General features: G+C 38.7%; 1 long non-coding RNA gene across 1 annotated transcript; it reads right to left on the bottom strand.

Annotated features, from left to right (window-relative positions):
• Positions 1 to 3,532: 3,532 nt before the first annotated feature.
• On the bottom strand, positions 3,533 to 16,263 carry LOC118009338. Its single transcript, XR_004678888.1, has 2 exons — positions 16,079 to 16,263; positions 3,533 to 4,477 (listed from the first exon to the last, which is right to left on the bottom strand). It is a non-coding gene; the product is annotated as an uncharacterized LOC118009338 (long non-coding RNA).
• Positions 16,264 to 16,298: the final 35 nt, after the last annotated feature.

Raw genomic sequence — 16,298 nt, 5'->3', positions numbered from 1 at the left:
AAAGCAGGCGACAGCAAACACGGGCTCAAACAGGGTCAATAGTAAAGAGGCTATTGCTGTAATAAGGTGAGATGCGAAGGTGCCTTGGACTAGAGTTGTAGCAGTGGAGATGGTAAGAAGTAGGGAGACTGAGCATATTTTGAAGGTTGAGCCAACATGATTTGCTGAGAGATTAGCAGTGGAGTGTGTGAGAAAGAGAAGAATCAAGAATGGTTCCAAAGAGGATATATCCCTTCCTGCTAAAAATGACTGGCTTTTCTCAGACAAACTCTCCCCCAGATAACAATTAGACAATTGAATAAAATGCACACATACACACACACACACAGAGCCAAAAACATTTGTTTGAAGGTGGCAGAAAGCTCCCAATGCAGACAGTGAAGACTTGAGGATCGAAGATGCCAAAGGGAAAGAAAGCAAACACATGGTGAGCCCAACATTTCATGCTACTTTTTCCTTTGGGTCATTTTCTGGTTTATAATTGGAGCATGTCTAAGAACTGAGAAGCTGAGCGGAAATATGATGCCAACTGGCAAAGAAACATCAAGGATAGAGAGACAAAAATTAGAATTCAAGGCTATGAAGGCAGCCAGGAGTAGAGGGAAAAGACCTCAGACAGAAGAAAAGTGCAAAAAGATACCCAAAAGGCAAGCTAAGTGTTTGGTACCACTTTCTTTTTTTAGGAAGAAGGCTTCCAAAAGACCTAGAAGCTGAGCAGCACCATTATAATGGTGTTAAATTTTCTAAAACTGTAAGAACTCCTCAGCTACTCATTCAAGAAGCACTACAACCTCGATCAGAAAAATATAAAGGAACTACACTGAGTCACAGCATAGCAAAACTACTGCTATCCAAAAGCCAACCAAACATTGTAGAGATAACCAGAGAAAAAAGAAACATAAGCTTTAAAGAAGCTATATTAAAACAATAGCACGATGTCTGATTTTTTAATAGAAGTGAAAGCTAGAAAACAATAGAAAAACATCTTTGCTGAAACAAAGCACAGGTTTCTAGAAGGGTATTTCTATGTCAAAAATATACCTATTTTATGGATTTTGAAATAAATTTTAGAATTACCCTCCAGTCAAGTTGTGTTTATTTACATCCCTACAAATGATATTTAATTTTAATTTCCTATGGGTCTATACTTATATGAACTTTCTTATTATGTTGTATATTTACAAATTTTTCTGTTTTTATTGATTCAAATAGCCAGATTTTTTCTATACTCTTTACTGAAGCTGATCTTAGATTTTTACAAATCCTATTTATTTCTAGTTTCTAATTTATTATTTTCTGCTTTTATAGTTATGAACTCCTTTCTCCTGCTTTCTTTTGGGTTTATTTTGTTCCTACATTTTTAGCTTCTTGGGTTGAAGCTTTAATTTATATAATTTTATTCTTTCTTATTCATCAAATAAGGTATTTAAATCTCTGAATATTTATATCTCAACTGTGCATTATAAGTATCCATCCTTTGTATATGAATTTATACACAAGCAAGAACTTTAAATGTCAGTTTTTGAGAAATGTACCTAAAAGGCCCATACTCAAGGGATGTGAGTATGAAAGAAAGTTTGAACAATTTGAGAATACAGTGAAATTTCTGTTAGCTATAACCAACTAACAAACCATCCAGTTGGATTTGTGTCTTGTTTTTTTGCTTTTAAAGGCAAACCGTATTGTGCGTGGGCAATATTACATAAGATATATATTAAATTTTTAAAAATCTTTAAGGGGATTACTTGGATCAATGACTGTTGATTCCAAATTCTCACACCTTTTTCAGTTCTTTATAATGATCAGTTGGGTTTAGAAGGATGTCCTGAGGCATTGTAAGATTACAATCAGTGATTACATTATTTTTATTATTTTAGCCTTAGGAAATGTCATGAGTACATTTCTAGAAGGATTGGAGTAATATTTACAAGGATTTTGACAAAAAGAAGTTTCCATTTAATTCTTGATTACTTAAAAAATACTTCATTGCCTGAGCATTTAAATGAAACATGATTTTATAGTCTTTCTTATAAGCTTACACTTACTGAACACTTCCCATACTGGTTAGTATTCTACCACTTTGGGTATATCACCTTATTTAATCTTCATAACAGCATAATGAGAAAAGCAGTGATGGGGAAACTGAGGCACACAGTGGTTCAGTCACACAGCCAGTAAACGGCAAAGGAAGGACTCAAATCCAAACTGTCTGCCACCAGAGCCCATGTTCTTAATTCTTTACAATACTATCTACCAATGGGTTAGAAAATGTGAGGCCACAAAAATCACAAGAGAAATCCCTGTGTAAATTGACCTCTGGCTGGGATGAGACAGGACAGCATGGCCCAGCATATGGCAGTGTAACTTTTTTTAAAAACTTTTTCACCACCCTGGGTGACAGAGTGCCTCCTCCATGCAGGGACCCCATCCTGTAAAGAAGGTGACACTTTTATGACCATTTCAGGGAGGAATTCTGTCCGTGATAACATTCGCACAAACACCTAGTCTGTTTCTGTTTTGTCTTCCAAGTCATGTACAAATTTTCCCATTCAAAGGAATCTGCTTTAAAGGAGCCCTTGCCTCAGTATGATACCACACCCAAGTGAAGTATGTGCTTTTATTTGTCTGTGGCATCAGTGTTGGGAACCAGGTGCAATGTCCCTAGCAGATCACAAGATATGCCCTCAACACAGGCCACCCTCAAAGGATGTTTTCTTTCATTTCCATAGGTTCTTTCCAACTTGGCATGGGATGGGAACCTCGGGTTTGCTTCTGGAGAATCCTTTGTTTTTAAAAAGCTAATATTCATTTCCTATTTTTCTTGGCAAAAAATAAAACAACAATAATCGTATTAACACTTGGGACTAACAATGAGAACCCAGAGAAAGATTAAAAGTGACAATTAGGCTACTCCACTGGATAGCTGCATTCCAGAGGACACTCAGAAAATTCACTTAAAAACACCAATCTGTACAAAGTCTCAAACTTTTCCATTTCATATATTTATCATGATTTTACCATCCTTCAGTAACAATCGGTTACAAGATGATGATCTTATTCTGACTCTTATTCGGGATGACTTATGAAGTTTTTGCCACAGCACAAGGCTTCCTTTGCAGGGACCAAATGTATGAAACTTTTATCATGCTTTCTTCCTTGCCTGCCAAGTGCTCAGGAGTTTCTCTTAGTTCTTGTACTTGCATAGTCACGCAATGTCTTCTTTAAAAAGGAAAAATAAAGGAGCTCAAATAAAACAAACAGTTGATATTGATCTAAGCTCACTACAAAGGAAAGTAATTAAAGGACAGATCATTATTTCTCTGATGCAATTTTTAATCACCCCCACAATAAATTCTCTACCCTGATTATCCCGCAACATTCAGAGATTTGCGCTATTGTGTTCCAGGTTTCATACAATATAGTTCAATTGAATGACCTCATGAATGTGATCAAGGCAGGTTTATTTGGTTCTTGTTTTAGTAAGTACTGTCTTACTCATCAGATGGTTGTTTTTTTTTTTTCTAAGACCCTGGATAAATAACTTCAATAATGAGAAAGAGTTTACAGAAATGTTGCTGTGTCAACAAGAAATGAGTTTCCATTGACTGCTAGTGTAATTATGTCTCATATTTACTACACTGAATTCAAATGAGAGGGAACCAAGTCTTTAAATTTAGGCTGTATCTTTAGTAACTTTCCAACATTCTATATAGTGCAGTAAAATGGAATAGTTAGTTCTTGTTGAAAGGATATTAATTTTGTTCCAGTATAATAAGATCTCGGAGCATATTTCTCATATAAGAAAAATAGAATAAAAATATGTATAAACTGTTGTTTTCATTGCGTTGATTTTCTATTTATTGCCTTCTCCTCTAAATATTGAGATACTCATAATTTTGGAATAACACCATTAGATATTATAACACAGCATTTTACATTTAGCATGGTTTCATCTTTCATTCCTTCTCATTAAAGTCTTTTCTTTCTATTTTTCCCATTAAATTATTTCATTCCGAGTCTAAGTATGGTCATGTTCTGCCACTTACTGTCTTTTGGATGTGTTTTGCCTCTCCAATTAGATGACAATCCCCTTGCAGAAAGGGGAGCATATCTTTCCCTCTTTGTTTCTTTATCTTGCAGCCTAGTCCCCTAAACAGGGGATAAACAAGAAATATTTATTGATTATGATTTGGAATTTGCTCAATGAAAATTATAAAAAGTCAGAATGAGAAGATAATAGAATTTACATGACTTACATTATGAAGATTAGTATTTATGAAACACGCATGATGTACCGGGCACTAGATATACATTATGTAATTGAAGCCTGAGGTAGTTATTTATTCATTTCGCTTTTCACTGTGGAAATGGAGACTCAGTGAGGCTTGATCAGAGCCAAACAGTTTAGTTGCTGCAGAGCCTGGATGTAGGTCTGGCTGACTTCAAAGAATGACCTTTTTCCACCGTGCCGTGATGCCTTTCATGAAAACATTAAAACATAAACCTCTGTACAAAATTAGACTTCTCCTTTGGTCTGCAAGAAGTGAATGATGCTTCTTGCTGCCAAAGATAGTGATTTCTTCTCTTCTTCCATTGAAGGCTTGAGGGGAAAGCAACTTGACACCTTACTCTGCAAAACTAGGTGTGTACTATTAGACTATTTCCTTCAAAAATAAATAAAAATGAAAACTAACTAAATTAAGAGACTGATGTGGTTTCATAAATATCTCTTGAACTCAGAAAAGAAAGGATATGCTTAATAATAATAGTAATAACAACAAGAAGGTGTTGTATATATCTGAAATACATAACTTCAAAGTGTTTTTGCATATGTTTTATAATTTAACCATAATTCTATATGGCTTACCTTATAAGATGGAGTATTTTTAAACTATATTTTATAGATAAAGAAATGTAGATTAAGCAACTTGACCCAGGTCACAAGCAACAGTTGGCCCGTAATGTTTTGACTCTGGAGGAGTTTAGTGCCTCCATTTAGTGCCTCTTCTAATTTAGAATTAGAAGAGTGTCTCTAACCTGTTATAACAGGGTAGACAGAGTAAGGCCCTGATTCAGAAAAAGCTAACAAAAATGAACAGACTACAAAATTAAATACATTCAGAACAAAAACATGAATTTCATAAGCTCTCTGCTTGTGAAAGCCGACAGAGGGAAGATGGGCTTGTCCACCTTCTAATTTGCTTTTATCATCAACATGATAACATGATTGGCTGAAAAGAGGCAACACACTTCAGAAGGGTTAACTAAAGCCTGAGACTGGTTAAGGGATAAAAAGAGTGTATGTAATTACTCTCAATGAGCTTGGATCTCATTACCCATGCAGATTACATCCCAGATACAAAAAGAGCTTGTGTTGGTGATGTGTGGTAGACAAGAGAGGTGCTGAGAGGCTGTGTATATGTACATACCCGATCTTTAAGGTGATGAAGAAAACAGATCTTGCAAACTACATGTCATAAACTGAGCTATTGATTCTAGACATCAGTCTAGAAAGGATTAATAAAGAATAGCTTGGAAATTCTTAAAAAATGCCCTAGTCACAGAGTGGAATCAATTGCATTATGTATTAGTTTGCCAGGGCTGCCATAATAAAGTACCATATACAGGGTGACTTAAACAGAAATACATTTTCTCACAATTCTGGAGAAGAATCTGAGATAAAAGTGTTGGCATGGTTGGTTTCTTCGGAGAGCTTTCTCCTTGGCTTATAGATGGCCCATCTTCTCCCTGTGTCTTCGTATGGTCTCTCCTCTGAACGTGTGTTCAAATTTCCTCTGCTTATAATGATAACAGTCATATTGGGCTAGGGCCCAGCTTAATGACCTCATTTTAATTTAATTACCTCTTCAAAGATCCTATCTCCAAATACAATCACATTCTAAGGCACTGAGGGTTAAAGACTTCAACAGATGAATTCTGGGGGATACAATTCAGCCCATAACAGATTAAGTCAGATTTTTTTTTGCATTCTTAATAACAATACACCTGAAAAGAGGAAAACTAAATATGACTGGTTCTTCACCAAAATGTGGGAGTAATGTGCTAAAATCAACTAGAATATTTTTCCAATATTTTCTCTGTCCCCATCACCCACATGGAGATTCTGATTATTCAATATTCTCCCCCTGCTCAAGTTGAGAAGCTACCATTATACATTTTTTAAAAGCTAACACTTATTGGACACTTGCTATCTGTCAAGTACTGTTAAGTACTTTATTTGTATTATTTTATCTAATCCTCATGAAAATCTTATGAGAAAATTCTATAAGATATTAATATTATCCTCATTTTATAGACAATAAATCTGAGGCACAGAGAGGTTAAGTAATTTGCACAAGGTCTCAAAGCTAGTAAATTGAAGAACCAGGATTCAAAAGCAGCATATCTGGCTCCAGATCCAAAGCTCTTAACCACTGCTCCTTTCTCTCTCAACAGAGTATATCTGAAGTTCAGCAAAGCACTTATGTCTCATAAACACAATGTATAATAGAAACTGAATTATAAAGCAATTAAGTAGGTCTATAAATGTTGAATGGCTCTTCCTAAAGAACATTAGCTAGTGGACTGATTATAACATGGAAACATGGTTTCCACTTTTCATGCTATGGGACTCTCCCTGGTCCTGCTCTAGTCTATATTTAAATCAGTGATTTACATAAGAACATAAACAAACAAGATTATCAAATGAACAAATGAAATTGAACTGGGAAATATGGAAAATATTTGTATTTTAGAATTAGGATTTATATTTCAGCTCTATGTGGGAAAAAAAAAATTGTGAGGTAATACACAAAGGTGATCATTTCTTTTAGGGCTGAGGCCAGTGGAATGGGGATCACTTAGCCTGTGGGTTTTCAGGGAATTACAAAGAATTTCGTGGTCTGTCTTGATGTCACCTTCAAGTCCTCCTGGTAGAAAGGACATGAAGAACATGAGGACATGGAATCAGAAGAGGTATAAAAGAGGTGACTTAATAAGCCCCAACATAGGCATGGAAGGATAAGACTCAGTCAACACCTCACTTGTGAACCAAAAATCTTAACTCTAAGACTTTGGAAGCTTCGAAATTTTCTCATTTTTAAAAAATCTTGTTTATTTCTTTTTAGTCACTAGCAGGAAAATTCCCAAACCCTTGAAATCACAAAGGATCTATGTGATAGCCTATGAAAAGAGCAAGTAAAGAAGTGCTAAGGATATGGTTGTTGCTCCTCAAATTCCAGGGTAGGGATGATGGGAAGATCCCAGGGAACAAAGTGACTGGTGACAGAGGCCAAGTGTCTGAGGTCTGCTTGCAGGCAAGAAAGAAAGGCCCATGAACTATCTAGGGTGGGGAAGGGGACACGTAGGATATAAAAACTGAAAATCCTGACAGGGCCTCTAATAACTCAAATTATTTAACAAATGGACAGGAGTATTTTTAAGGCAATGTGTTCCCTGCAGAAGATGAATAAAATTGTAGAGGGGTTTGTGTTAAGAATAAGCATGGTTGTAGATTCTGTTATGAATCTATCGATTCTATTTCTATAGATTTTATCATTGAGACATGAAAATTAAATATTGAAGCGTTAATTATTGCAAAAGATAGTTCAAATCTAGAGATTATGCTGAAGACTACACATTAATAAGAGTCTACTGTATATTTGTATATTGTATATTTTGTATATTACAATATACAAAATGTCTTTGCAGATCTTGTATCTAATATTTACATTATCTCCTTTAATTATTCATTAGTCCAGTCACTTCAATCCAGCTTCTACTTCCACTACTCTCCTGAATTGTTTTTAATTAGTGACCTCCTGCTTTTTACATAAAAATCAATTCTTTTTCATCCTATCTCACAAAACTCAAACTCTTTCCCATTCTGCCTTCCATAACAGCACACAATTCCAATTATATTCCTCTCTCTCTGTCCATTCCTTCTTGATCTTCTATTTCTACTGCAGGCTCTTCTTGCATCTGACAAAGTTGGACATCCTTGGGGTTTTGCCCTTGGTCCTGTTTACTTCTCAAACTCCAATTCCTGTTTGGACAATCAAATCTAAATCCAAAGACTAAGTACCAATGTTTCCCAAATATCTCCAGCTGAGTCACTGTTGCTGACCTTCAGACCAGTTTTTCCTACTGTATACTGAACATCTTCACTTGGACATCCCAGAGGATTTTCAGATCTCACAGCCTAAAATGGAATGAATCATCTGGTCTTCTAATTTCCTCTTCACTCCTCGTTCAGTGTTTCCAATGTTGTTGGATTACAACATCGTTTCTCAACTGCCAAGCCATTAACCAGGAGATTGTTCTGGACTTTCCTTACTTCATACTCATAATCAGTCTCCAAGTACTGTTGTTTCCTAATCATCTTGAACTTGTTCCCTTTTGCTATAACTCTGATATTTACCATCTCTTGCTGGACAAATGGAATAATTTCGTGCTCCAGTCCTAGATTTCATTAGTCCAACTTCCACATCCCAGCCTAAGAGATCTTTCAAAAACACAAACCTTATGGAGCCACTGTGCTGCCATACTTGTTCACGCCTGCCTTCAGGTCAATGAACAAACTTTGCACTTTGGGATGGAGTACATTCTGGCACATTTCTACATTCGTACCTCACTATCCACCCCTCCTTCTTAGATACCACATGTGCATGTGCAAGTCACATTATGCATTGGATAGTTCCCAATCACACCATCTTCTACCACACCTCTGTGACATGTTATCCCCTCCATCTTGACCATTTTTCTCATTCTCTCTTTTACTCATCTCAGACATCACTTCCTTTCTGACTCTTTCCTAGCTGTCCCTTCCCCCTGAAGAATTAAGAATGTCTTCCACGCTCCTATGGCACCCTGGAGCGTGGAAGACATTCTTCTATATTTGTACTATTGTTCTATATTTGTACTCTTCTGTATTTTCACAGCCCATGTATGCATCTATCTCCTTCAAAGACGTAAGCTCCTTCAGCAGATACCACATACCAATTCTCCTTGTGACCTGGCAACTAATACAGTGCCAGACTTGTAGCAGATCGCAAACATCTGTTTAATGAACAAAGCACCTTCTGCCTAGAAAAAAATTAGCCAAAATTAAACTTAAAAAAATCATAGGAGAAACTTAAAAAGAAGTGACGGTTTCCATCACAGAGCATTTGAGCATTAATGCAGTTCATGCATCTCTAACAGGCATGCCTCATTTTCCTGAGATTAGTGACCTCCCAAAGTTGTAGCACTGCTCTTGCCTTCTGCTACTGCCAGAACTCCAGGGGGAAAGACAGATATGAGGCTCGGGGGAGGCTCTCTGATCACTTGTATTATATTCAGTGCCCTTGAGTGACCTGCTAGATACCCCTACCTCCACCTTCATAGGCTTTACCAAGAGATGATAAACAGGATAAGAAGAGGGACACGTTTAGAAAATGAGGTGGAAGGGCACTTAGGAGAGGCCCAACTTGAACAATCAGGCAGCGGAAGTTCAGCTGTCTACAAAAGAAAGGGAGCATCATGCCTCATGGCTCCCAATGGCAAGTGGAGCTGCTGAAACCAAGTCACAGGTCCAGCAATGTACCGGAAGGGAGACCCTGAATGTCAACCAGCAGGGTAAGAAACTCAGAGACAAAATGTTGCATATCTCACCTGAAAGTGGGTAATTTGTGACCCTAAAGAAAATTGCCAAGCAGGCAATGCAAGGCAGGCTGAATGCCTGCAGGACCAACAACAAGTAGGCAGTTTCATGGTCACTGTCAGCTTACTTTTTATGGACAAACAACCTCCTAAAAACTCAGGGCCTGTGGGACAAATCCAACCCACGGCCTATTTTGAACAGCCTGTGAACTAAAGTGATTTTTACATTTTAAAAATATTTTAAAAATAACAGAGGAGAGTATGCAACAGAGAACATATGGCTGCAGAGACTAAAACATTCCCTATCTGGCCCTTTACAGAAAAATTTCCCTGTCCCTGTGTAGATGCCTCTGTACAATTAAGCCTCCATTGCTTCCAGAAGAGTTTATAAAACTGCATGCATTGGGATGAAATTTTTGAAAGTTATGCTCTCACTACATTATTATAACCAGCTTGGATTTCTTTGTGTTAAAAATTAAGGAGTAGACTCTTTTATCTTGCCTCTATGGATGATTTCCATTTGTAGAGAGCCTCTGTGTTCTGGTCAGGGAAAAACATAAGACAGGAAGTTAAGAGATCTGGTCCAAGTGACAACATCATTACTGGCTATAGATCTTAGGCAGCTCACTTAACATCACAGAATTCTAATTTCCTAATCTGCAAAATGGGGATAACACCTGCCCTACTGTACCTTCTATGGTGTGAGGATACAATGAAATAATAGATGTAGCAGGCTTTGCAAACTTGAAAGGGAGCTACAGATAGAGGTATTATTATAGATGTGACATCATCAACACTTAATTATGGCTACTTGGGGGAAGATGAAAGACAGATAAATTAAGTTGTTAGTTATTAGTGGAAATTTTACTCATTTATTCTTTTATCTCCTTCTCATTAAATCTTTAACAAAATTAACAATGTCAGGGCCTATTGAGTTGAAAGTTTTTATTCCTTAGTTCAATAAGTTAGTGTATATGTTGATTGTATATTACATGCTCAGTACCTTTGGGAGGAGGGAAAATGAGTAATGAGCGGCCAAAGGCATTACTAGATATTAGAGGAGAAAAGAATGCAGGAAAACTTGAAAATTAAAAATCAAATCAAAGTAAAGCAAGCAAACCAACAAAAACCCACTTTTATTACAAAACATATCCCTTTAAAGCTGGTTAAAATTGTTTCCATTCAGGACCTAACTCAAGGTTAACTTGGTTGGCAGTGCCATAAACTCAAATACAGTTTGACTTATTTCTCTGTATCAGAGAAAATGCTATATTTTCCTAGGTCCCATTCCTTTTCCTAAGTATACAGAAAGACTATATTTCTCAGTATCCCTCACAGTTAGGTTGGGACATGCAACTAATTTGGTCAACAACCTTAAGCATAAGTGACATGAGCCACTTTCCAGCCAAAGGATAAAAGAAAAGTGAGTTTTCCAGTACTCTCTTTTTCCTTGCCCTAGAAAGCTCCTGAAAGTTCCATATCAAGATGGCAGAGACATAAAATAGAAACAGCCTCAGTCCCTGAGAGATTATTTGAAGGTGAGACATCCTGGTGAGCTGGAAGCATCTTGTTTGTATGAAGAATTGGTTTGTTTGTTTATTTGTTTTTGCAATAAGCCGCTGAGACTTAAGACTTGCTTGTTAATGCAGACTTACCTAGCCTATTCTGACGAAGGCATTTTCCCTCGAAGCTGGATATCATAGTCAACACACAAATCTATATTAAAAACAAACAAACAAAAACTCTTCTGAACTTCTGGGGAAGATGGCAGAGTAGGAGAATCTTTGGCTCACCTTGCCCCACCGATACGCCTGGGTAACACCCACATCAGTATAAATAACAGAGAAGATGACCTGGAGACTGGCAGAACAGACTCTCCACAGCTAAATGTAAAGAAGAGGCCACATGGAGGAGGGTAGGAAGGGCAGGGACAGAGTCGGGGGCTAAAGGGACCTGCAGAACTATCCACAGGAGGAAGGGAAACTATGGATTCGAAGAGAGGAATGAACAAACCCCCACCCCGGGCACCCCAGGCACAGGGAACCCACACTGGGAAGGTGTACCCCATAATATTTGGCTTTGAGAACGAGAGAGGCTTGGCTTTGTGAGTTCTACCATCAGTGGGGCTTAGCACCTGGAATATTAAAAATCAGCAGGCTTTGGGAGAACCAGAGGGCAATAAGAAATGGAGTCCCTTCCCTTAAAGGGACAGCACAACAAACAGCCCCACAGAGATACAGCACAGAAGCAGCAGTTTGAGAACTGCCTGGGGGATACAGGACGGAGGCTTGTTTACAGTCTCAGAGCCTGTGCTGGAGGGACAGGGATCTTTGGGAGACTTCTCCAACAACAAAAGAGCTGGCAGGTGCCATCTCCGTCCTCTCCCCCCAAGCCTAGATACACAGACACCTGTGGAAACCAGCACAGCAGGAACATTCTCTAGCTAGCCAACAGTGCACTCTGCCTCCCCACAGTTCTTTGGATCTATCTTCCCCAACATTGTGGCCCCAGCATAAACCTTGCTGGCACCTCACACTCTGCCCCCCGCATTCTCCTGTGGACCCCCATACCCTTGACAGGAGGCCATCCAAGGTGGTGCCACCAACCCAGTACTGTATAAGCCACCCTGATGGGGCCAGCGCCACTCCAAAGTGATTCCTACCCCAGAGAGAGGGGAAGATAACCAAACACACCAGTCTGACTGTGGTCCAGCATTGGGCTGGGGGCAGATATTTGGTCTGACTGCAGGCCCCCCGACCAACAAAAGCTTCTCATGGGACAACACAGGGAGAATGCCCTAAAGTTCAGTGCTACCTCATCTCTGACAAATGCCTTGTCTGACTCAACTTAAGCCCAAGAAGGCCCCAGACTAGCCCACTAACAACACAGGGACCAAACTGCCTACAACAGGCAAAGAGAATCGTTGTGGATGACAAACTGGAGACAAAGGTGGCACAGCTGACAACCTGATTACAGATTTCTCGCCTTCCAGAACTGCAAGACAATAAATTTCTGTTTTAAGCCCCCAAATTTGTAGTACTTGATTATGGAAGCTCTAGCACACTAATACAAAAATGAAAACAAAGAGTCCTGCCTAGACCCATGATAATGACCATGAACTGATGTTACTAGAATAAATAGAGGCTGCAGTGGAATTTTGTTGTTGTTGTTCTGGATTTGGGGAACAATATCAACACCCATATGAGAAGGCAACACCATGCTATCTAAGACTTGTACTGCATAGAATTGCTCTTTGCCAGGGTTGTGGTCTGATTTATGCTGCCTTTGTGGTTATCTAAGAGAAGCTACCACAGAAGGGTACTCCTGTATTTGGAGACATAGCCCAAGCTTGCTTAATCAGGGTCTGCGTAGAAAAAAATGTTTAGATAAGTTTGTGTCAATCATTTCTACAAGAGGTTCTTAGGTCCCTGTCAATAAGCTGTATTTTCCGAGACTTTAAATTTTGATGAAAAACAAAAACACTCAAACAGGTCCCAAACTTCAGTTAACTGTTGGCACTTGAGGAAAAGTGAGAATCTCAGATTATACCCTGAAATCTGACTGGTTCCTAAAAAAAGTGGACACAAAATTGCCCCAGAACTGATGGTCTGAGCATCTTCTTTAAAGTTAGTATGATTTTGACTTAGGGAGCAGAGTGCGTGGCTTCATGGCTGAGTACCGTGCCTGCTAATATTCACAGCAGCCCTATCCTCCGTTTCCGGCCCCTCCCACAGCCTCTCAGAGCCAGGACCTTAGTTAGCAATTTCAGAACGAGTCCTAAGACGCACTCTTTATAACAGTGGTTCTCAACTTATTGTTTTCCCATTTATTGAGGTAAATTGACAAATAAATTGTAAGATATTTAAAATGTACAATATGATGATTTGATATATGTATACATTATGGAAGAATTCCCCCCACAGAATTAATTAACACATCAGTCACGTCACATATTTGCCCTTTTTCTTTGTTGACAACATTTAATTTCTACTCTCTCAGCCAATTTCAATTATACGATACAGTGTTATCAACTAGAGTCTCCATGTTATACATTAGCTCCTCAGACCTTATTCATTTTATGGCTGAAGGTTTGTACCTTTCTACCAATCTCTCCCAATTTCCCCCATCAGCTGGTTCTCAATTTAGATGCTCATAAGATTCACCGTGTGGTTGCTAAACTCTTGATTCCTCAGGCTCATGCCCCACCTTGCCTCCCACCAACCTTCACCCCTTACCCTCCCAGTCCCCCACAGATTCTCATCAGGAGCTAAGTTGGGGCAAAAACACTAACAACAACAACTGCATTTTCTTTTTAAAAAATGCCTCAGGAGGGGCACCTGGGTGGCTCAGTCGTTAAGCGTCTGCCTTCGGCTCAGGTCATGGTCCCAGGGTCCTGGGATCGAGCCCCATATCGGGCTCCCTGCTCGGCGGGAAGCCTGCTTCTCCCTCTCCCACTCCCCCTGCTTGTGTTCCCTCTCTCGCTGTGTCTCTCTCTGTCAAATAAATAAATAAAATCTTTAAAAAAAAAAATGCCTCAGGAAATTTTAATGTAAGTGCTGTGACAATACTTTGAGAAACTTCAATGTGCCTACGATTCACGTGAAGTCTTATGAAAATGCGGTTTCTGATTCCCTATTGGTCCAGGGTGGGACTTGATTTCCAGCCTAATAGGTTCCCAGGCAACGTGAACATAGCTGGTCCATAGGCAACATTTGAGGTGCGAAGCTTTTAAAATCCAGCGCATCAGCAGTATCACAGACCAGGCATTTTTCTAAATCAGGTATTTTTCTAGCACCGGGATTTTCCTAAAGCTCCCAGGTGATTCCAGTACACGGCTAGGTGCTAGGCTACAAAGCCGGTAACCTCTGCCAGGTACAATAGTAACTTCTAACTTACAGACTTTCCCCAGGTAGAGATTACCAGTAACTGATATTTCAAAAAAAGGGGTGACTAATTTCAAAGGAGTGAAATTAAAAAAAAAATTACAATTATTTGACTGCCTCAAAGAACACTGGAATTACTCCCCACTATATCATTTCCAGCTAGTTAAAAACTGACAGTTGTGTGTTGGTGAGGATGTGATGAAAAAGGAACCCTTGTACCCTGCTGGTGGGAATGTAAATTGGTGCAGCCACAGTGGAAAATAGTGTGAAGGCTGCTCAAAAAATGAAAAATAGAAATGCCATATGATCCAATAATTTCACCACTGGGTATTTACCCAAAGAAAACAAAAATATTAATTTGAAAGGCTATATGCACCCCTATGTTGACTGCAGCATTATTTACAATAGCCAAGATATGGAAGCAACCTGAGTCCATCAATAGATGAGTGGATAAAGAAGATATTATATATATATATGCTTGTATACACCCCCATGAGATATTACACAGCCATAAAAAAGGATGAGATTGTGCCATTTGTGACAACATGGATGGACCTACAGGGTATTATGTTAAGTGAAAAAGTCAGACTGAGAAGGACAAATACCATATGATTTCACTCATATGTGAAATCTAAAAAAAAAAAAAAAGAATAAACAAAGAAAAAACAGAATCAGACCTGTAAAAACAGAGAGCAAACTGACGGTTGCCAGAGGGATGGGGGATAGAGAGATGCCTGAAATGGGTGAAGGGGAGTGACAGACACAGGCTTCCAGTTATGGAATGAATAAGTCACAGGACTAAAATGTACAGTGCAAGGAACGGAGTCAATGGTACTGTAATAACGTTGTATGGGGACGGATGGCAGCTCCATTTGTGGGGAGCGTAGTGTAATGTTTAAACCTGTCAAATCGCTACTGTCCCCTGAAACTAATGTAACCTTGTGTGTTTTAACTATACTCAAATAAAAAAAAAATCAATTAAAAAAGTGACAGTTGTGGATAGACCTTCTTATGCTTTTTGTCATTTGAGAGTCAGAATTTAGTGTGATATTTTTCTTCTTTATATCAGATTTATTCCTGATTTCTGAACCTCTTACTGTACAGGTTAAGTTGCAGGGTAGTGGTTCTGAGACACAGCTAGACAGCCTTCCACATGCCCCTGTGGGTCAACAACGATTAGAATGTAAAAGACATCAGGGCAGTCTCATACTCAGCACAACTATCCCTCGATTTCCCTCAATCGTCCCCAACTGAGCACTCATCTTGGTCAGGAGCCATCTTCTGGCAGCAGATATTTGACTATTCTGCCCAAATCTGGAGTCCAGGTTCCAGCTCTTTTCTTTTCCCTCCCTTTCTCTTTATGTCTTTTCCTTTCCCCAAAATGATTCATCAACAAGAAAACTATTTATATAGTTAAATTCCGATCTCTATAACCCCCACCTGCTTGTGCAGTAGCTTCAAAGGGGTTTCTTCCAGAACATTTGCTTACAGGAAGGATCCAACCTTCTTTACTTCAGTTCCTGATTATTAGAGGGGATAATACCTGTGGAAAGTACCTTATAGCCCTATTAGGCGAGGTCCCTTATTGTCGCTGGTAGTAGCGGAACTCAAGAGAAGTCTTCTGAGGTGATCAGAGATCACATTTGGCCAGATTATCAGAACATTTGTCTAAAACAAGAAATTTGTTTTTAAAATGATGTAATGTATCAAAATGTTGTATTTTTTTAAGTTTCTTTCTTTCTTTCTTTCTTTCTTTCTTTCTTTCTTTCTTTCTTT

The sequence above is a fragment of the Mirounga leonina genome, unplaced genomic scaffold (genome assembly GCF_011800145.1).
Source record: "Mirounga leonina isolate KUSES-001 unplaced genomic scaffold, KU_Mleo_1.0 Mir_127, whole genome shotgun sequence".
Taxonomy (NCBI): domain Eukaryota; kingdom Metazoa; phylum Chordata; class Mammalia; order Carnivora; family Phocidae; genus Mirounga; species Mirounga leonina.
This window is presented reverse-complemented; position numbering and strand designations above follow the sequence as displayed.